The sequence below is a fragment of the Mytilus galloprovincialis genome, chromosome 12 (genome assembly GCF_965363235.1).
Source record: "Mytilus galloprovincialis chromosome 12, xbMytGall1.hap1.1, whole genome shotgun sequence".
NCBI lineage: Eukaryota > Metazoa > Mollusca > Bivalvia > Mytilida > Mytilidae > Mytilus > Mytilus galloprovincialis.
Genome location: NC_134849.1, coordinates 14,079,699 through 14,101,842, shown reverse-complemented (window position 1 = coordinate 14,101,842; position 22,144 = coordinate 14,079,699). Strand labels below are relative to the sequence as shown.

Here is a 22,144-nt window from a genome sequence, read left to right as displayed (position 1 = left end):
TATTTTGTCCGAATTGCAAATCCTAGCTTTTTTTTACCAAGATTACTTTTATTCTTAAATTTTACAGCAATACAACAAAAAACTAAATGAAATGGGATTCAGTAAGCTTGATATATATCTAAGATATCTGCATAGTTTGATGAAAATCCAAGTTGATTTGAAAAAGTTATAAGAAAAATTAAAGATGCCTATCTGAATTTTTATATAATAATTTTTTTTTTACATATTGTAAAATTAAATTCCTTCATTTCACAGCAATAAATCAAACTACCTAATAAGCTTGAATTTTGTAAGATCAATATTTAATTAAGTTAGATGGGCTGATTTACACCAGTCAAAACTAAATTTGAAGGTCAAGACTAGTCGAGACAGGTCGAGACTGGTTGAGACTGAGTTGAGACTAGTCGAGACAGGTCGAGACTAGTCGAGACAGGTCGAGCCTTGGTCAAGACCATTTCAGACTACACAAAGATCATCAAGTACTGAATCAGACTAATTAAGTAAAGTCGAGACCTAGTCGAGTACACTTAAGTACAGTTAAGTACAGTCGAGACAATGTCGAGACTTGTCGAGTAAAATGTGTGCTCGATTTTACTGGTCGAGCACAAAAACTGGTCAATTCAGACTCTGAGGAGTTTGTAGTGTATAAGTACTCAATTGATGACTTGAAGTCATCGATCAGTAATCGATCAAACTCTCTCAGGAGTTTGATCGATTAGTGATCGATTAGATTACTGATCGATTTAAGACCGATTACTGATGGATTAGTGATTGATTAATGACAGATTAGTGATTGTATTGTTATTGAGAAAACAATGCTATTCCAAAAATAAGCCACCCACTTATGGAAGACATCAGTTGTGAAATAAAAATTCCATGGAAATATTTTCCCCATTGCCAAAATTTTCTGGAATTCCATGATTTACTCAGCAATACATGTTTATACAATATGCAGTCGTAACCAAAAGAAGCGTATCTAAAAGCTTAGTCCTAACATATTACTGATTAAAAACTACATTTTTACCCGTGTATATTAGTCCTAATAGCTATGACGTCTTGAAAGGCTATTGTACTTTTTTCTTTTACGCCTTTCATTGACGGAAGGCGTCAAAGTAAAATTTAAAATAGCCTTCCAATTATTATAATTATTTGGACTACTGTTTATATAATTATATGCGACGTACAACATTATTTCCATGAGATTTTGGATCCAGCACGTACCCAACCCTTCCCATATCATATTTTACTTATAAAAAACGTATATCTGTCATAAAAGCATATAAATGTTTTTGTATGAAAAAAGATAAACCTAAAGTACACATGTATTTAACAGATGAAAGATACATTGCCATTTCTTCTAAGCACATCAGAATTTCTTTTCAGGATACATTTGTAGTATTTATATTCCTACGGTTTATGTTTTCTCTTTTTCTCTAATCTTTTATTCTAAGTTATCACTTTTGACTCGAAAACTAGCATATTTTAACACAAGACATAAAATCACAATCCAGTGATAGGAGATTGTTTCTTTAATTAGATCCTGCTCACAGGAAGTAAGCTGTCTACGATAATAATTCAGAGCTCTTCAAAGTTGACGAAGAACATATATATAGAAAAAAAAAGATATTTTTTTTTAAATGTGTTCGTCAATCCATGTACAGAGATGGAAGGGAACTTCATCTAGTTCAACCAAAAAATCAATTCGAATTTCACAAACATCTTGGTTTCTAACAAACAAAGATGTTTTAGCATATTGTTAACTACACTTTTAACAAAATATATATTTACTGGATTATGGCGGGCGGAAGTGTATTATTTGAAAACTTTTAATTTGTTATGGGGTTGACATGAAACACATAAACATACATATAAATTAGGCCTGTATCGCTGAAATGATCTTTTTGTTTCAAAATTCTTAACTTGACACCTTCGTTTTGTGTGGGAAACCTGAGAGATTTTCCAAAACGTTCGATTTATATAATCCGGAAATTCAGCTCCGTGAAATTTTGGTAGAGTTCTCTATTTTATATTTTCTCCCAAAATTAGGTCATCGTATATCGCCAGCTGGACATTTATCATTTCTTTTTGGATATTTTGCATCAAAGAAAAGGTAAGCACAAGCATTAGCCTTTCAAAAAGGGCTAGTCGACTCTTAGCTGATGAAAATGGAAAGTGCTCTCGCTTTGTAGATTAATTCATTTACTAGAATAGCCACGTGCATCAATCAACAAATTTAACCACACACGTGAGGTCACACGTTATGAAGTAGTATATATCATTTAACGTTGTTGTTTACGAAACTCCAGAAGATTTGACTATTTATAGATAAAAATTACCTGTGTACCAATATCATGAATATGCATGATTAATGACCAGGCAAAATGTAATTGCTAAAATAGAGAGGACAAATCCGATACTCTACGGGATTGAAGGACATTTACTAGGTTTGAATTGTCCTAACCAATCAATAAACTTTAATTATTCACGTCTCGTTATTTCTTCCAATCAGGTAGCAAGAAAAATCACGCACTAACTGTCCATCGTTCAATTCTTAATATCGACTCCTAGGAGTCGATAACTAGGAGTCGATAATTTGTATATATGCAAACATTTCTAGCCGTTAGTGAAATTTGTTCTCAGTTGACCATTGGAATAATCTGTCTCTTGACACTAAGATTTATCACAGGTGACTTTTCAGGCAAATGACAAGGCCTCCCAGGTCGGAATGCTTTTTCATATGTTTTCAGTTGGATTTAAATAATGAGAACTGGAACCTTAAGCGAGGAGAAATTAAGCGAGGAGAAATTCTCACTATAGTAGAGGGGTCTGTAGAAGCTAAACTTAGGGAACGGTAATTATTTATCAACTGAGGGGTATGTTCAAATTGATTGAACCCCTCCAACCCAAAAACAAACCCGAACATTATGAACCACATAATGACCCCCTCCCCTTACCACATAGCTTCAAAACTTTGACCCCAAACAAAAATCCCTATCGATTGCCGTCAGTGAAATTTGTTTTTTTTTGTGGACCAGTGGAATAACCTGTCTCTTGACTGTCAGATTTAACAGGTGAAAGCAAGGACTCCCAGGTCGGGATGCTTTTTCATATGTTTTCAGTCGGATTTAATAATGAGAACTGGAACCTTACGCGAGGAGAAATTCTCACTAAGTAGAGGGGTATCTAGAAGCTAAACTTAGGCAACGGTAATTGTTTATCAGCTGAAGGGTATGTTCAAATTTGTCACCACATAATGATCCCCCTCCCTTTAACCATGTTAACACATAGCTTCAAAACTTTGACCCTCAAACAAAAATCCCTATCGAGTAGAAGAAGAAATTCTCACTATAGTAGGACATTTCCCAGATCCCAGATAAGGGGTCTGTAGAAGTTAAACTTAATATAGTTTTGTATGTTCTTGAGAGCAACAAAAACAGTGTGCAAGAGGATAAGATCTGAGTACAGAGGTAGTACATATAGGTATAAAGTTGACAGGAAATGGGATTATTCTTTGATTTTTTTGGGAGGAGGATTTTGAAAATGAATATCATATCCACATGTCCACTGAATATTGAAATAAGCATAACAGATGAAAATAAATATTCAATTTGGAAAATATTACTTCTGGCCCCCCAAATTATCAAATGGTCATCTAAGCCAAATAATTATGACGTCTTGACCATGTTGAAAGGCTATTTTTTTATCGTGACACGTTCCTTTGGACTAACGGTTATCTTATTATTTGTCAATTTGTTAGCTTTTTTTTTCTCTCTAACACCTTGTTTTGGACTAATGGTCATCTAATTATTTGTCAATTTGTTATACCTTCCATAAATGGGGAGACCTGCAATAACTTCACAATTAATAGGCTGTTTTGAATCATTTCACAGTACTTGCATTTGTTGAATCAGATGAATTACTAGGCATAGTTTTAGTTGTACATGAGTACTGTCACCAGACTTTGACTCCATAATGGATGACTGGGAGAGTTAAATAGATTAGCTTCTGCATCTGACATGTCTGATACATCCATTTCATTGGAATGTCTTTTTTTCGAAAGTAAAATACATAAAACTCTGTATAAAATCATCAATACCTCTCTCTCTTTATCTTCATGTATCTAGATTTTTTTGTGCATCCATGCAAGTGTGTCCACACCAGCCTCGTGTAAATACATGTATATATTTATCAAAATTGCATAGGCCTTATTTCTAGATGTAGTCCATTCGTCCACACCAGCCTTCTGTATATCATGTATATCTATATTTATCCACAGAAAAACTTTTTCACTGCTATGAATATTGATGTAGGCGCGAGTTTATATACATGTACATAGACATTTTATTTACATATTATATAATTAATTTACATGGACCTTCGATCCGTGCAGTTAGGCATGTTTGTTTTTGGTGTTCAAGAAGTGTATCACTGGATTGAGCTCTCTGTCTAAGTGTATTATTAAAGTGCTTTGCATTAAGCTCAGTTCATTGTTATGCCAATGCATTCTTTCTGATATAAACAACTAAGGTAAGATCGTTGAAATTGTCATCACCAGGAAATATTGAAGCAGCATCCACTGAGCATGAATAGTTTAAGATAGATTAAATTATTTTAGATGCATTTGAAACAAACACTTTGCATCCAGATAGCCAAATAAAAAAGGTACATTGAAACATACCAAACATTGCTACCTGGAATATGATGCTAGGTGGTTTTGTCACCTTTTTAACCATTTGCACTATCTACTGAAGAGTCCTGAGTGCAACTGGTTATTCATTCATACATACGGACGAAACGCATAAGGCTAACTAGACCATACCCGCGACATGTCGCGGGTCCTTAACTGAATTAAAGAACCTACCCCTTAGTTTTAGCCTGAATTTTTAGAATTCGTATTGTCATTTGGTAAAGTCACGCTGATTATAAGGTGCACAGTTATTCCCTGTATAATGACGAAGTTCAGGTGTGATTATTACCCGTGTTTATAGCTAATCTTCAATACACCGTTTGGTTGTGCGCCTGACACAGGCTGAATGTACAGATTAACAGGGATCATGTAATTTGTGAAATATACATGTACTATTGGAATCGGTATCGGATTCGACCCGCAACTTTTTAATTATTGGTAAAATAATTATGTGGAAAACAAAAGGGCCTGAAATAGAGTAATTTTTAATCTACCCCATTGTCCTATATTATTTATATAAAGTTAAATTCTGCGGGCAGTACGTCGACTAAACATGCGAAAGCGTACAAGACACGGATCGATAACGGTCTCCGAGTTTGGATATTTTCTCAAAAATTGGCATTTTCTGTGGAAAAAAGATTGTTTCAAAAACAAATTTAGGAAGTATAAAACATTACATTTATACGTCATATCACAAATATTTCTGACTTTGTATGGTTTCAGAGGAGTTTTTAGATAATAACGACATACTATGTAGATATGCATATTGACAGGAAATTATGATTAAATTTTTTTCTAGGAGTTACCTCCCTTTGAACTTATTTGCCATCAAAACTCCTCTAAAACATCACAACAGAATTTCATGAAACTTTTTAGATGATAAGGACATACTATGTTGATGTGCTTATCGACAGGAAATCATAATTAAAATTTTTTTCTTATAGTTATTTTATTTGTCCAGTGACAATGTGGGGGCGTGGGGTATGTGAGCGCGCTCACTAAGGTTTTTTAATTTGTGTTGATGTTATTTGACGGATTACAGCACCATTTATTTTTATACCATGGCCAATCCAAAACTGCATCCTACAAGTTTCATTTATATTTCTATCCACATAACAAAAACCTTGAAACAAGAATAATTCTGCAAAACCTTATTCATATTTTTAATAGTCTACGCTATTTGTAATAATCTATTTAGAGAAATTAAGAATCATAAACAAATAAATTGGATATACCATGTTATTAAAATTATTTCATTCTGGTAAACTTGTCTTTATCATGTTTATATTACTTCAATCAGGCCATGGAGAATCTAAGATAAAGACAATTTCAAAGAAAGAATTAAAATATATGTGTGATACAACAGAAGTGTACTTTCTTGCTCATCTAGCCCCATGTGCATGCCAGGTATTATGATATCATCACTTTGAACTATTAGACATCTAAGAAACAATGTCGAACATGTAAAGGGAATCTTTCACTAATGATACTGGGATGATCCTTGACTACAGTATTCCAAGTAAGAAATGCTAACCACAATGGACATAATGAGAACCATACGAGAAGAACATACATACAGGTTCTTATAAACCATCTTGCATATCAAAATTACATATAACGCAGAAATGCAGCTTATGTGTTCCTCTACTAATTTTTAGTATTTTTATTTTTTTCCAAAAGTAAAGTAGTGGATCTCATTTTAACAGAATCATTTGGTAATCCATATATTGTGTACCAAAAATGTCTCCAACAAGATAATCTTGAACATAAAACTCAAATATTGAAAAAACCAACACTACACATTTTTAGTGTTTAATACTGGTCTGATATTGAAAATGGCTGTCAGTGTGGAACAATATGGGGGGGGGGGGGGGGGGGTGGGTTACAGATTTTTTTTTTATCAGAAAACACCCTCAAACATTCTAACATATTATCCACATTGATCTGTGTCCACACTTGTTCTGATATAGAAAAAAATATTAAGAACTTTACCTGATAATTCAACAACTCAATAAGAAAGCATCCCGTATCTAAATTGTTTAAGTAAACGCTTTAAACGACTTTGTCATCTGGTACAACCGTGAAGCATCTGGTGTATAATTACAATTGTCATTTATTATTTAATTTATGTACATATTGTTTTGAACATATGGTTAAAGAACAAGTATTTGTTTGCACAAAATGACTTCCGTTTTTATCAGTTATGTCAAACTGAAATCTTTATTTTATAAATCTGTAATGTTAAATAGAAAAAAAAGTAAATTAACAAAAATATCGAACTCCGAGAAAAATTCAAACGGAGAGCAAAATCGAAAGCTCAAACACAATAAACGAATGGATACTATCTGTCATATTGCTGACTTGTTACAGTCGTTGCATTTTCTGTGGTAACAATATAATTTGTTTAGAAATACTTGATTTCACTGTGCATTTAAAAAAATGAAACATGACATATATTTATACCTGTTAATTTCAATAAATTATATTATATTCTAATTCGTCACCTCAAACGCATATAAAGTATTTATAAAATAAAAACAAACACTTGTTACATAGGAATAGCTCGCCAGCATGTGCAGCTTACTGTTAAATTTTATTAAAACAAAATATTGAGTCCCGATGTCATGATATCGGCAACACCGCTGCGTAGTACACGACAGCCTACAAAATAGAAAAACAAAATCAGAAACCTTATATACATATAAATATTAATAATGTCCTACTGATAGTAGAAATATCTATCTATGCGTGAAAACATTTCAAATATACAAGCGGCATCTTAATCCGGGTGGGGGGGGGGGGGTCTTTACCTAGACTAAGCTGCCTTACTGAACGGTATACGAGCTTCGAATGACCATATATCTTAAATCACTTAAACAAGACAACTATTCGCGCTTTAAAAATCCCGTGCTATTTACATAACAAATATCATACTCAATATATTTACGCAATGCGACAAATATTGACCAATCCGAAATATCATATATTTAAAAACACAAACCTGTTTATCCAATATAAACACCAATAGATGACCACTATGCGGACACACAATCACGTGTGATTGTTTACATAATAGAAAACACGTGTATGCTCAACTTTAATAAATACATTTATATTCTAATTCGTCACCTCAAACGCATATAAAGTATTTATAAAATAAAAACAAACACTTGTTACATAGGAATAGCTCGCCAGCATGTGCAGCTATTTTCGACAAAACAAAGAAAGGCGCAAATGTGTGTTTTTTAAATTCCTAAATTTTTAGTAACTGTCAGACGTTCACTGATGTTCTCTTTGACATATCCGTCCTTAGCCCGGTCTGATTTCCAGCGACCATGTTTTTTGAAGATTCGATCTTCCACATGCGCGTTTGCAGCAGCAGTGGCGCCTCCGGACCTCAAACTATGTAAACCAAAATACTTTTTGTCTAATCCAATAGATGTTAAAGTAGATAACAGAATTTCTCTTGCAGTAGTATAAGAAAGCTTCCCATTTCTTAATTTGTAACCATTTACAGATTTACAAAAAGATAAAGGACGAAAAATCAAATCATTACTGTCCGACTTGATGTTAGCTAAATCTAAATATTTCATCAACATTTTAACGGGACATGTAATTTTGTCCGTTTTTGAAATGAGTACATCTCTACCCTCACGGTAAATATCAGTTTTACTACTCTCTATCAGTAAAACGATGTACGAATCATGAAAAACAATATTATTTCTTGTCAGATTTGCTAATTCTGAATACCTCAAAAATCCAGCAAAACTTATAAGGCACATACATGCTATTCTAACATCTTTAAGATTAGATTTATCGTTACCATAAAGCATAACAATTTGATACAAAATTTCTGGTGTTATAGGTTCTTTCTTAACCACAATGTGTCCAACAGATCTCAAAGATCCTTCCTTCACAGAAATAACCAAATCCGATTTACACGGATTCTCAACTCCGGCTAATCTATGAGCCCAACTTATAGCATAAAAAGCTTCATTTATGCTGCTAGTAGATTTACCAATGTTAGTCAAATAAACTAAATACGATGCGACAGAAATAACTGAAGCAGGTAACGTGTTTGAAATATTAATAGATAAACACCACTTACAAAAAGCGTTGAAAACATATCTATACTGTCGTTGAGTGTTGGCTGCTCTAGATGACAAACAAAAGGAAGGTATCTGGTCTACAAGGAGTTGCATGGATGGAGATTGCGACTGACGAAAAGAACCAATATCAATCCATCTTCTTGTTTTGAAAACATCTGAAAAATGTGTTACCCAATAAAGGAAAATTAAACAAGTATTCATATAAATTATTATAATAAAATGCATATGACATTAAACAATCAACGTGTGATACGGTGCTTTTTGTCCGCAATTCGCTTTTTGTCCGCTTTTGCTTTTTGTCCGATAATTTTGCTTTTTGTCCGAAACTTTTGCTTTTTGTCCGTTGCTTTTTGTCCGTTTTGCCTTTTGTCCGATTATTTTGCTTTTTGTCCGAAACTTTTGCTTTTTGTCCGTTGCTTTTTGTCCGTTTTGCCTTTTGTCCGATTATTTTGCTTTTTGTCCGAAACTTTTGCTTTTTGTCCGTTGCTTTTTGTCCGTTTTGCTTTTTGTCCGATAATTTTGCTTTATGTCCGATATAAAATGTGTATATTTTTGGCAGGTTTCATTTTGAACTTCAAAATACCATGTCCTTTTAGGAGTTAAATACAGACCATACTCACATTATAAATGATTTGTACATGAAATTTCATGTCTTTTACAATATATCGCATTACCTCTAAAATGGCTCGAAGCACTAATATCCTAGACCCGTAGGTGTTGGTCAACAGAGGGCAAGGAGAATACTCTTGTATATCCCTAAGTCTAAAAAACAACTATTGAAAGCTGGCTAAACTAAGACATACTCCAGGTAGGCCATTATACCAGAAGAAGAGGTAGTCAAACCCTTATAAATGGCTCATAGCACTTATGTCCTGGATCTACACGAGTTTATCAGCAACGAATTAAAAGGGGCATGAGTTTCGCCGGTATATCACGAAGTAAAAATAAACCTCATTATTGCCAGCTCTTCAAACTAAGAGATTCTCCACGTTGGCCATTATACCAGAGGTATAGGTAGGCAGTGCCTCTGAAATGGTCCATGGGCCATGGCACTTATGTCCTCGACCCGTACGAGTTGGTCAGAAGAGGGTAAGGGGAATACTCTAGTATATCACACAGTCCACCAAAAATAGTGACGGCTGCCCAAACTAAGACATTTTTAGGTGCGCCCTTATACTAGATGTTGGAGTAGTCATTCTCTTAAAAATGGCTCATAGCACTTATGCTATAGACCCGAACGAGTTTGTCAACAATGAGTTAAAAGGGGGATGAATTAGCCCGGTATATAACGAAGTTGAAATAAACTGTTGCCCGCTGGCTAAACTAAGAAATTGTCCACGCGGGCCATAATATGAGAGGTAGAGGAAGGGATTGCCTCTATAAAATGACCATGAGCACGTATGACATAGACCCGTACGAGTTAGTCAGCAAAGTGTAAGGTTGGTACCCTAGTATATAATAAAGTCGAACTAAACTATTGCTGGATGACTAAGAGATTCTCCGCGTGGGCCATGATACCAGAGGTAGAGGTTGTCATTGCCTCTAAAATGGCCTAAATCACTTATTCCCTAGAGAAGTACGCGGTATCATCAAAGGGTTTAAAAGGGAGTTGGAACCTCTGTTTACAAAGAAGTCGAAATAAATTATTGCCGGCTTGCTTAAGTACGAGATTCTCCAAGTTGGCCATTAATCCTAGGTTGAATGTGTGCATTGCCTTTTAAATGGCTGATAAAACTAACGCCCTAGACCTGTACGAGTTTGTCAGCAAAAGGTTAAAGGGGGGATGCGATGCCTCTTTTTACAACGAAAATATAAATTAAGCCGACTGGCCTAACTAAGAGATTCTATACGCGGGGTATTATATCAGAGGATGAGGTAGGCATTACCTCTAACATAGCCATAACACGTATGTCCCAGACCCGTGTAAGTTAATCAGCAAAGGGTAAGGGGGGTACCTAAGTATATCACAAAGTCGAAATAAACTATTGCTGGCTGGCTAAACGAAGAGATTCTCCACATGGGCCATGATACCAGAGGTAGAAGTGGCCATAGCCTCAAAAATGGCCACTTATGCCGTAGACCCGTACCAGTGCTTCAGCAAAGTGTTAAAAGGGGGAGGTGGTATCTATGTTTACAACGAAGTCGAAATGAATTATTGCCGGCTGGCCAAACAAAGAAATTCTCCACATAGGCCATTATAACAAAGGTAGTGGTGGACATTGCATCTAAAATGGCCCATACTTCTTATTCCATTGATCTGTACGAGTTTGTCAGCAAAGAGTAAGGAGGGTACCCTGGTATATAACAAAGTCGAAATAAACTATTGCCGGATGGCCAAAAATAAAAGATGATCCACGTTTATCATGATACCAGAGGTAGAGGTGGGCCTTGCCTTTAAAATGGTTTATAGCACTTATGCCAGCAAAAGGAAAGGAGGGTATTCTAGTATATCGCAAAGTCGTTATGAAATATTGCCGGCTGTTCAAACTACGAGATTCACCACATGGGCCATGCTACCATGGGTATAGGTGGTCATTGCCTTTAAAATAGCCTATAGCACTTATATGGCATATACCCGTACGAGTTTGTCAGTAAAGAGCTAAAATTAGGAGGTGGTACCTCTGTTCACATTAAAGTCAAAATAACTGTAGCCGGTAGTCCAAACTCCGGGATTCTCTACGTGGATCATTATACCAGAGGTAGAGGTTTATTTCGACTTCGTTGTAAACAAAGGTAACACCTTTTATTTTTAACCCCTTGCAGGCAAAATCGTACAGGTCTTTGGAATTAGTGTTATATGCCATTTTAAAGGCAATTACCATATCTATTTCTGGTAAAATGGCCTACGTGGAGAACCTCTTAGTTTGGCCAGCCGGCAATACTTTATTTCGACTTTGTTGTAAACAGAGGTACCATCTCCCCCTTTTGATTCATTATTGTCAAACTCGTACGGGTCTGGGGCATAAGTGCTATAAGAAATTTGTATGGCAATGCCCTCCTCTATCTCTGGTAAAATGGCCTACGTGGAGAATCTTTTAGTTTGGCCAGCCGGCAATTATTAAAGTGTATTTCGACTTCGTTGCAAACAGAGGTACCACCTTACCCTTTGAATTCATTGTTGTCAAACTCGTACGGGTCTTGGGCCTAAGTGGTCTGTGCCTTTTTTAAGGCAATGCCTACTTCTACCTCTGGCATCATACCCCACGTGGAGAATCTCTTGGCCAGCCGGCAATTGTTTATTTCGACTTTTTTATATACCAAGGTACTTCCCTTACCCTTTGCTGACTTACTCGCTGGCTTATCCCTTATTGTAAGTAAGTAAGTTCAATAAATATAAGACTATATGCCAGGTCTTTCTGACAACCAATTACAAACAAATTGGGGTTTATCTAATGAGGCTTTTCCCAGGATGCAATTGCTCGTAGACTGTATACAGTTGACCAAATAATCCACAAATTCCGCAAAAGGATCTTTTAATTATAGGCCATGTCCATTTAGACATTAAGCAACAAAAGCCCAGCATGACCGATGCATTTGTCTTTAACATCTCCGATATTGATTCCGCGTGGCCTTCCAATTGACATGAGTGTCCATTGGTGTTCATTGTTAAACCTTTGGAGCTATATCAGTTTGTGTGGAAATTAAGAGCACGATGACCTTCCCTTGGTGATAACAACATGACCAACAACCATATCGTGTGTTACCAAAAGCCGTCAGCGATAGTCACACCGACAATTTGCTACCTTCGTGGACAAAAGCCTGGCTTTTCGCTGGATCCTAATTAACATCTAGTGTTGTCACTACCATTTGCTGTAGAGATTTAGTTGCACAACATAACAGAAACATTCTTTGTAAATACTCTATGTTGATATTTTGACATTTGGATGGTTCATATACCAATTGTAGCCGAAAAATGATAATGAAACATTTCTGTTTAATATCAATCTATTGTTGGAATTGTAAATTTTCATATTCAATTTTTGTTTGTTTAAAGATGACCATTTTAAATAAAGATTTTAATTTTTTAAAAAGCAAGTGTTAGACTTGTGCTTTTATTGCCACTCAGTTCATATAACCTGTCATTTTAGTCGAGCCTGTAACTTTTGTTGCAGAAAGCTCGACATATGAATAGTGATCCGGCGGCGGCGGCGGCGGCGGCGTAAGTTAACTTCTGAAAAGCTTAATATTTTAGAAGGTGGAAGAATTGGATGCTTCATACTCTGTATATAGATGCCTCATGTTACGAAGTTTCTGTCAGTCACATGTCCAATGTCCTTGACCTCATTTTCATGGTTCAGTGATCACTTGAAAAAAAAGTTCAGAATTTTTGTAATGTTGAATTCTCTCTTATTATAAGTAATAGGATAACTATATTTGGTATGTGCGTACCTTGCAAGGTACTCATGCCCGTCAGACAGTTTTCACTTGACCTCGACTTCATTTCGTGGATCAGTGAACAAAGGTTAGAATAAGTTTTGGTGGTCAAGTCCACATCTCAGATACTATAAGCAACAGGGCTAGTATATTCGGTGTATGGAAGGACTGTAAGGTGTACATGTCCAACTGGCAGGTGTCATCTGACCTTGACCTCATTTTCACGGTTCAGTGGTTATAGTTAAATTTTTCTGTCTTGGTCTGTTTTTCTCATACTTTATGCAATGAGTCTACAATATTTGTTGTATGGAATGATTGTAAGGTGTACATGTCTAGCGGGAAGATATCATCTAACCTTGACCTCATTTTCATGGTTCAGTGGTCAAAGTTCAGTTTTTGAGTTTTGGTCTTTTTATCTAATATTATATGCCAAAGGTCACTATATTTGGTGCATGAAAATATCTTATGATCTATATATAAGTCTCCCAGGTTTTATTTGACCATGACCTCAATTTCACGGTTCATTGCACAGTGTTAAGTTTTTGTGTTTTGGTCTGTTTTTCTTAAACTATAAGTAATAGGTCAAGTATATTTGTTGTATCGAAGAATTGTTAGCTGTTCATGTCTGCCTGGTATGATTCGTCTGACCTTTACCTCATTTTCATAATTCATTTGGTCTTTGTTTAGCTATCTTGGTTAATGTTAAGTTTATGTGGCAGTTGTAATAAATCTTTATACTTAGGGCTATCAACATAATATTAATGATGAGTAAAGTAGGCGAGACATTAATGTGTGTGCACTCTTGTTTAAATGTGCTTATTTATCCGAGTCCTGGACTGCATTCCAGTGGCTTTCATTCGTTTACTTTTGTGTAAATTTTATACAGATCAGTATTTTTTCAAATGTTTTACCAATATTTTAGCTGCATGTAACATCTTGAACACTCAGAACAGCAAAACAAAATTTAGATTTCAGAAATAAATAGCCTTTAGTCATCGACGAATAGCCGATGATTTCAAGAGTTGTTTCCGTTAAAGGATGATTCCTTTTTTTTGTGCAATACTTGCTCTTTCGGAGGCTCGAGGGTAATTTCAGCAAAAAATTTATCATTTTTGTTTTCATTACAAATTTTATTTATTACACTATTAGTTATAACTTTATGAATTGGCTCAAAAATCAACCCAAAAAATCGAATGATTTTGGCCTCAGATTTATTTTTCAAATGTTTATATCACTGTAAAAGCTCCAAATTGTCTCCTTTTAGTGCAATAATGACATTTTGTTTTGGCATTAGAATTAAAATGTCTTTTTCAACTCATCGGTGACCTATAGATATTTTTCAAATATGCTTTACGTCAACTAAACAGTTGTAAAATTAAATCGATTTCTGTAATTTAGTTCTTTTTTTATTTCGATATATATATCTCTCTATTTCTCCTATTAGTTCAACTTAAAAAAAGTACCTTAACAAAAATGGTTGCTTCTTTCGAGGGCAGATTGTGAGCTTAAGTGAACGATAACCCCATGTTTTTATTTGATTTTTCTATTTAGTATATAATAAAAGTTCATCTATAGAAAAACAAGCAAAATCCTACATGTATATTTAAAAAATAATGGATTAATACCCTCCAGTCCCCTTAACGACAAAAAAAATAAATAGAACATTACGTTTAAGTATCACCTACAGTATTTTACAATCTCCATTGGTGATACAATATATGTATTTCTGCTGTTGTTTTATATAAGTTATTGTCCTGAATAAACATCTTTATGCGTTTTTGCGTTTTTGCGTTTCAGTTTTTATTGTGAAATTTCTTCAATCAGCCAAGACAAACTTTAAATTTCGCCTTAACGATGTTTTCGCGAGAAATCCATGTATTATTATCGAATTACTACATTTAATCATTGTCTAGTGCCCTAAAATGAGATTTTCCGAGACGCTGGGTTTGAAATGGGATACCCTATTTAATTTAAACAATATTTACAATCTTTTCAAAAAGATGCAGATGGGAATTTTCGTTCCTTATGAAAGTGTTCGCAAGGAGTTAAATTATAAACTCCTTATAGGATTATCAAAAAGCAACTATTAAGGACCCCCTTGGAATAAAGATCTTCCAAGACAACGTGTTCGAGAGTTTGAGTTTAATACATAACTTTTTAAAACTTAATGGACGGAGCAGGATTATCTTACTCTTCCAGTTAACCATACATCATCACAGTTGCATTGGTTCTTGTTGCTCAGATTTAAATTTCAATGATTTCGTCCGAGACCACAATTGTCGTCCCTTGATTTTCGTTATTAGTCCCTAGTGATAACAGTGGGTTACTTGTGGGTTACAATAATTTTTATACCCCTTCCAAATTTATTTCTCCTTGTTTAATGCCTCACATTGTAAGTAGGGGGGGGGGGGGGGTTGAAATTACACTGTAAAAAAATTTGGGTCTAGAATTTTACAGGAAAGTAGTGATTTGGTCCAGCTGAAAAAGGTTAACAATTAGCACTTCGGAAGCTGTCAAAAGATTTCAAGACACCCTAAACACAAAATTGTCCATATTTTGAGTTAGACGCGATGAAGTTTTCTATAATTTTGATATAATTTGTCCCAAAATTAGTACAACACACTGTAAAAGTTTCATTGAGAAAGCGCAGGTGGGATTTTTTTAATTTTCATTTATGTTCTAAAAGAAATGCACTACGAATTAATTGTGTTCTTGGACCATTTGTTTTGTGGACTGTTGTGTATCTTGTTGTTTTTCATTCAGCTGCGGCTTTGTTGGTTTGTTTCAACCCTTTTTAGTGTGATTATCCTTTGGTACACTTTGCCTCTCTCTTATATATGATATCGCAATAATTATATATATGTAAGCGTTCATATACATTTATATGGATACAATATTGAATTAAAATAGACATAATAATTAGATGAGTGAGAAAAAAAAAATGAAGTAATAATTGTACGTGTGAGGAGTTGGCATTCTTATAAAAAAGAAGATGTGGTATTATTGCAAATGAGACAACTATCCACAAAAGACCAAAATGACACAGATATTAACAGCATTAGGTCACCGTACGGCCTTCAACAATGAGGAAAGCCCATACAGCATAGTCAGCTATAAAAGGCCCCGATAAGACAATGTAAAACAATTCAAACGAGAAAACTAACGGCCTTATTTATGTCAAAAAAATAAATGAAAAAACAAATATGTAACACATAAACAAACGACAACCACTGAATATACAGGCTCCTGACTTGGTACAGGCACATACATAAATAATGTGGCGAGGTTAAAGTCTTTTACACTAGAAATATTTTAGATCTTGTTATATAGACTAATTCTTATTCATTCTGGTCGTAAGTTAGTCTGTCATCCTCAAACGTGTGAGCAATGTTGTACGTACACCAATTTGTAGAATACATGGGATATTCAAAGACTTAAACGAACGTTAAGTCTCAGAGGCATGACTTTTTATTAGTTGTTAGTGGCTTTGAAATAACTGTCAGATAACTGCGAGTACTCTCAGATCTGTTCATTGTGACTTTTTGTGTCGGGATGTATAAGTACCCGGCCACGTCCACTTGTATTTGTGTCTATCTGATGAGTTAAGCCTTTTTCAACTGATTTTTATAGTTCGTTCTTATGTTGTACTGTTATACCACTGTCCCAGGTTAGGGGGAGGGTTAGGATCCCGCTAATATGTTTAACTCCGGCACATTATTTAAATCTGTGCCTGTCCCAAGTCAGGAGCCTGTAATTCAGTGGTTGTCGTTTGTGTATGTGTTACATATTTGTTTTTCGTTCATTTTTTTACTTAAATAAGGCCGTTAGTTTTCTCGTTTGAATTGTTTTACATTGTCTTATCGGGGCCTTTATAGCTGACTATGCGGTATGGGCTTTGCTCATTGTTGAAGGTCGTACGGTGACCTATAGTTGTTAATGTTTGTGTCATTTTGGTCTTTTGTGGATAGTTGTCTCATTGGCAATCATACCACATCTTCTTTTTTATATGCTCGAAACTTTAGAATAGTTTAGAAATTTATCAAATCAAATAATCCTTGAGTGATGGTTTCGTTATTGAAATTCTAAATTGATGTTTAACCGCGCTAAATATTATATATGATAATCATACGAATAAGTCAGGAACGGAGTTTCAATCTGTAATTCAATAGTTGTTGTTTGTTTCTGTATTTGTTTGTCGTATAGTGTTTTGTAAATCAATGGTTTTCTCGTTTGAATAGGTTTATCATTATGTTAAATGGTGTCGGCGTTTGCTACATGTGGAAGTGCACACATTTACGACATGTTATTGCTTAAACGCACAGTTTCTTCTTCACGCTAATAATATATATATAGTCACCATTTGCACTTATATGCGAATGGCCGATTGACAGTCGCTCCAAAATATTTTGCAACATTTCAGTTAAAAAAATTTTTTTTTAAGTCTGGTAATATTTTCGTCATATTTCCAACAACTTTATTTTTCTTAAACATTACAAATATTACAAATATAACAAACAAACAAACTTCATTTTTGGAACACTATCACAAAGTTTACATAATACATGTGTAGCTATTTATTTAGATAAACTGTATTAATCCATACATTTCGGAATTATTTAGCAACTATATCCAAATGACGAGGAAGTTCGAGGTTATTCAAGTAATAAGATTAAGGAAACTTTGGTTAACACAACAGCATTTTCAACAAAGTAGTTTATTTTTGTTTGACAAACTCGAAAAGAGGGGGAAAAGTAATAAAATGGTTACTTAAGCATTTACTTAATTTCTATCACGAAATAAATGCGTTTAATATTTTAGATACAGATACAATATAGTGCATTCGTAAATGTAAAACACTTTTTAATAGAAAATTTAAAAGAGATACATCAACAGTGTTTATTTTAGAATTGCTCAAGTCTGTAGGGCTTATTCCCGATTGTCCCACTTTTTTTTAAATTAAGATCTCATATTGTCCCACATGAAAAGTTCTGACTGGTCCACATTATTTTATGAGGCGAAATGTTCTTATCCCTTGTTAGATTGTCTCTATGGTTTTGTTTCAGATATATAAGCCAAAATCTACATTTTATGCGATGCTCTTCTTTTAGACATTGCGGTCATCTTAATTATTGGGCGGGGTCATCGGATACTTTTTTGAAACTAAATACCCTAAGGATGATTTTGGCCATGTTTGCTTTAATTTTGCCAGTAGTTTCAGAAGAGAAGATTTTTGTAAAAATTAATGACGACGACGAATAATGAGAAAATGAGAAAAGCTCACTTAGTCCTATGGTCCAGGTGAGCTAAAAAGCAAAACGGACAAAAAGCAACGGACAAAAAGCAAAAGTGTCGGACAAAAAGCAAAATTATCGGACAAAAAGCAAAACGGACAAAAAGCAACGGACAAAAAGCAAAAGTATCGGACAAAAAGCAAAATTATCGGACAAAAAGCAAAACGGACAAAAAGCAACGGACAAAAAGCAAAAGTATCGGACAAAAAGCAAAATAATCGGACAAAAAGCAAAAGCGGACAAAAAGCAAATCGCGGACAAAAAGCACCGTATCAAACGTGCCTACTACAATATCATACTACAACATATGATACTAGGGCCATGTCGCTAAAAATCCTTCATCTTTTACATTCTCAACTGAGTAATATGTACAACGTAAAATCTCATTCACCATGCCTCTGCAATACCGAAATTGATATCAGGACCATGTGAAACATCACAGACTAGCGTCTAGTCTAACTGCGAGAACAGGTGATAAAAAAATTTCAGTTCCAAAGATACACTTCGGACTACTTCCTTTTGAATAAATTCTATTCGCTTCTTTAAATTCTAGCACATCTTTAACATAAGCTTTGTAAGTCAAGTTTTTATTAAAAATATATGACCAGAATGGCGCAGACACCCATCGTGGGACAATCAAAGACCCTTTAGCATTACAGTAAATCAGATGTTTAATTGTGCGTATTACTGAATAAATAGGGGGGACAAGCCAATTATTTTCTCCATGCCAATTTTGTGTAAACGCATCTACAGCTTCTGCGGTCGGATTCCAGAAAAGTGAGTTAAACCTTTTTGTCTTGTTATTCATCACGCTAGCAAACCTGTCAACAGTAAAAGGTCCCCATAAACTTTCTAAAAATTCAAAAAATTCATTTGAAATTTGCCAATCCTCATGATCACTCATTTTACTAATGTAATCTGCCTTAGAATTCAATGTGCGGGGAATCCATTGTAATTCAATGAATATATTGTGCTCTTTACAAATACAAAATATAGAATAGGCAAAATTTTGTAAATCTTCCTTCATGCTTCCAGCTTGTACTATACGTACACAGTTTTGGTTATCAGTAAACCATTTTAAACTTTTGCCCATAAATTGAGTACTAAACGACAATAGGGCCTGTTCGATTGCTCTCATCTCTCTCCAGGTGGAGCTTTTACATCTTTCTAATTCGTTCCACATTTTGTGAAAAATCTTATTTTCTAATTCTACAGTATAAGCCCCACAGGCTACATTACTAGCATCTGAAAAAATTACTATCGAAGAAGGGCTGTACATAGCCAATTTCTTTTTATTCAAAGTAAGCACATTAGATTTCCAGAACTTAAGCTCATTCAAAATCTCAGCTGGATAAACTATTAGTAATAATTTATCCCAGCTCAATCTTTGCACAATGCACAAGTAACAATATCTTGTCATCAATCTAGTCAAATTTCCTAACACTGGTGATAAAGAAATAATCTTACCAGTCACTTAAGCTAATTGCCTAGCAGAGAAAAACAAAAATCTGTCTAAAATTTCATCTATAGACTGTAACAAATCATTTAATCTTCTTTCGGGAATAGAAATGCAGAATTGAGCAGAATCCCAAGTGATTCCTAACCATTCTAACTTTTGGGTAGGTTCAAAAACAGATTTTTCTATATTGACTAAAAAACCAGCCTCTTTTAGTGATTTTTTGACAAAATCGGAATCTTTCCGACATAATTCGTAATCCGAAGCCATTCCGAAACCATCATCTAAATACAAAACAATATCAATCGAATTTTGTCTCCAATATTTGACCATAGATCTCAAACATTTAGTTAACAAGTAAGGGCTAGAAGCTAGACCAAAAACTAAAACTGAACAACAGTAATACTTGTCATTCCAGGAAAAACCAAGAAACGTCTGTTGCTGAGGACAAATGTCGTAATCATGATAACCAGACTTTAAATCGAACTTAAACAGATAAGAACCTCTTTTGAAAAATTGAATAGCTGTTTTCCAGTCTTCAAATTTAAATCTCTCTTTTTTGACGGATTTATTTAAAATTGAAAGATCCAATATTAACCTCTTCTTTTCGGACTTATTGGTGGCTACTGATAAAGGATTAACAATATAAGGCGTAAAGGGAACTTCATAAGCACATCCAGAATCAACTAATTCTAAAACGGCTTTATCCACAAATTCTGAGTTAGAAACAGCAGATTTATTGTTTTTCATGTGCATACTAGGGGGAGGCACTAAAAATGGGATTACATAACCGTTTTTAATTGTATCTAATACAAAATCACTAGCTCCAATCTTAACCCAAAAATCGTAATGTTTTGCAAGCCTGCCTTTAACACCTTTAAAATTATGACTAGCAGAAAAATCTAATTTTTCAAGAAATTGAACTTGTGACATAAATTCGTCAAGTTCGTCGTTATTGCATTCATAGCTAGAAGATAACAAACTTATATCTAGATACTTATCATTAACAGTAACTGTATCATTGCTGTTTGGATGGCTGGTAACTGGGTGCAGAAGCTGTGGCTGACTTGAAGTTGAGTGGGCAGTTTCTTCTCCAGTGACCATACTGCTTGCAGTAGTGACAGATGTCCATGGGGCACGGCTCACGCCGTGCAGTGCTGGTACGAAAGGGCTGTTGATAGCGACTGAAATCGTAAGCTGGAGGAGGAGCAGTGGCAGTAGCGATACTTCCAACTGCTGGAGTAGGTCTAGCTGTATACGGCTGAGGGCGGGTCTTTTTCTCCTTAATAGTTTTAAGGGCTCTAGTCTCGGCCTGGCGAATCTTTTTCTCGTCCTCATCATTTTCGGCGATATCGTTACTTTCATATTCTCTAACCGTAACCCATCCCCCAGTGGAGTTATCAGCGATCCTGATGAGTTTGTTCCTTTCTTTAAGTTTACCCACCAAATCACCAGTAATAGAAGAAAGGGGGGAAGCAACAGATACAAGATCCTTGTGGATTTTGTTAAGACCATCCATAATGTTCTCATTAAAACGAAACTGAATCCGATTCCCTTCTGATTTGAACTTAATATTAGCCTCATCTCTGTATTTCTTGGATAAATTGTCTTGTTCTGACAGAATGTCGGACTTTAGATCAACAAGTTTCTTATCCAAATAGTCTTTAAAAAGCCCAAAAGTGTCTACTAAGTCACGGTTTTGTTGATTAGCTTGTGAATTGGAAGCGTTAAGACGTTCGGGCTGACCATGTAAGGGGTCCCTTAACAAATCTTCTTCATTCAGATCGAGTACTGGTTCGGACATATCTTTACCTAGACTAAGCTGCCTTACTGAACGGTATACGAGCTTCGAATGACCATATATCTTAAATCACTTAAACAAGACAACTATTCGCGCTTTAAAAATCCCGTGCTATTTACATAACAAATATCATACTCAATATATTTACGCAATGCGACAAATATTGACCAATCCGAAATATCATATATTTAAAAACACAAACCTGTTTATCCAATATCAACACCAATAGATGACCACTATGCGGACACACAATCACGTGTGATTGTTTACATAATAGAAAACACGTGTATGCTCAACTTTAATAAATACATTTAGCTTATTCATAAACAATATACTTACTTTAAGGAAAGAGGGACGAAAGATACCAAAGGGACAGTCAAACTCATAAATCTAAAACAAACTGACAACGCCATGGCTAAAAATGAA

At 34.9% G+C, this 22,144-nt stretch overlaps 2 long non-coding RNA genes across 3 annotated transcripts in view; both read right to left on the bottom strand.

The window, feature by feature from the left end:
* LOC143055495 (uncharacterized) overlaps window positions 1-22,144 on the bottom strand; it is a 49,881-nt gene that overhangs the window by 18,472 nt on the left and 9,265 nt on the right. The window lies entirely within an intron of this gene.
* Window positions 7,233-9,022, bottom strand: LOC143054663 (uncharacterized). Its single transcript, XR_012971773.1, has 2 exons — window positions 8,796-9,022; window positions 7,233-7,348 (listed from the first exon to the last, which is right to left on the bottom strand). It is a non-coding gene; the product is annotated as an uncharacterized LOC143054663 (long non-coding RNA).